Source organism: Crocuta crocuta, unplaced genomic scaffold (assembly GCF_008692635.1).
Source record: "Crocuta crocuta isolate KB4526 unplaced genomic scaffold, BGI_CrCroc_1.0 scaffold1103, whole genome shotgun sequence".
In the NCBI taxonomy this organism is placed as follows: Eukaryota; Metazoa; Chordata; class Mammalia; order Carnivora; family Hyaenidae; genus Crocuta; species Crocuta crocuta.
The window spans coordinates 56,167-56,887 of record NW_027529205.1 but is presented as its reverse complement, the minus strand read 5'-3'; the positions used below and the strand labels follow the sequence as shown (position 1 = coordinate 56,887).

Sequence of the window (721 nt, the reverse complement as noted above, 5' to 3'; positions counted from 1 at the left end):
ACTCCTTGTCCCCAGGCTGCTCCCGTCTCCAGGCTCCCGCTCTCCAAAACCACGGTGACCGCCGGGAGATGAACACACCTCTCCCTCTGAGTCTTCTGGGAAGAGGCGAGTGGCCCGCGGGATAACCGACCTGGGTAGGCTCGTGCTTTTGAGGACCCGGGGAGACTTTGGGAAGGTGGCGCCCAGAAAGGCGCTCGGGCTCCGGGCGCGAAACTGCACCTAAATGCTGGAGTGTTGGCTAGTCTGTCTTCTCATTTAGATTTCTTTTTCTGAGCGCCTACAAACTGCCAGGCACTGTGCCAGATAACTCTGACTTTACTTGCTTCCCTTCCTACTGCTCCAATTGGTGCCAGTCCCAGGCGGGAGCCCCAGTTTAGTCCAAGGATTCTAGCCCCAGTTATAACCACCCCACTTACGGCACCAGCTTCCCCTTTCCTCCCTTCTCCCTCTTCCCCCACCCTGTCCGGTCTCGGGCTCCGAACAGACTGGAACCCAAGGCCAAAAATGTTACTCTCTGATTTGTGATGTTTGGGTCCTAGATTTCAATCCCCACCCCCCTTTTCCAAAGGCAGATTTCCCTAGAGCAGCCAGCTTCCCTCACACTTTCTTCGGGCCCTGGGATTTTGCTAGGAAGGTAGGCCCCTGCACTTCTCACTTTTTTGAGTAGAAGATGGCTGCTTCATGTTTTTGAGATGGTTTCAGTTCTAGAAGTCTCCATGGC

At 55.1% G+C, this 721-nt stretch overlaps 1 protein-coding gene across 1 annotated transcript in view; it reads left to right on the top strand.

Annotated features, from left to right (window-relative positions):
* Window positions 1-721, top strand: part of GABRE (gamma-aminobutyric acid type A receptor subunit epsilon) — a 17,752-nt gene that overhangs the window by 188 nt on the left and 16,843 nt on the right. The window lies entirely within an intron of this gene.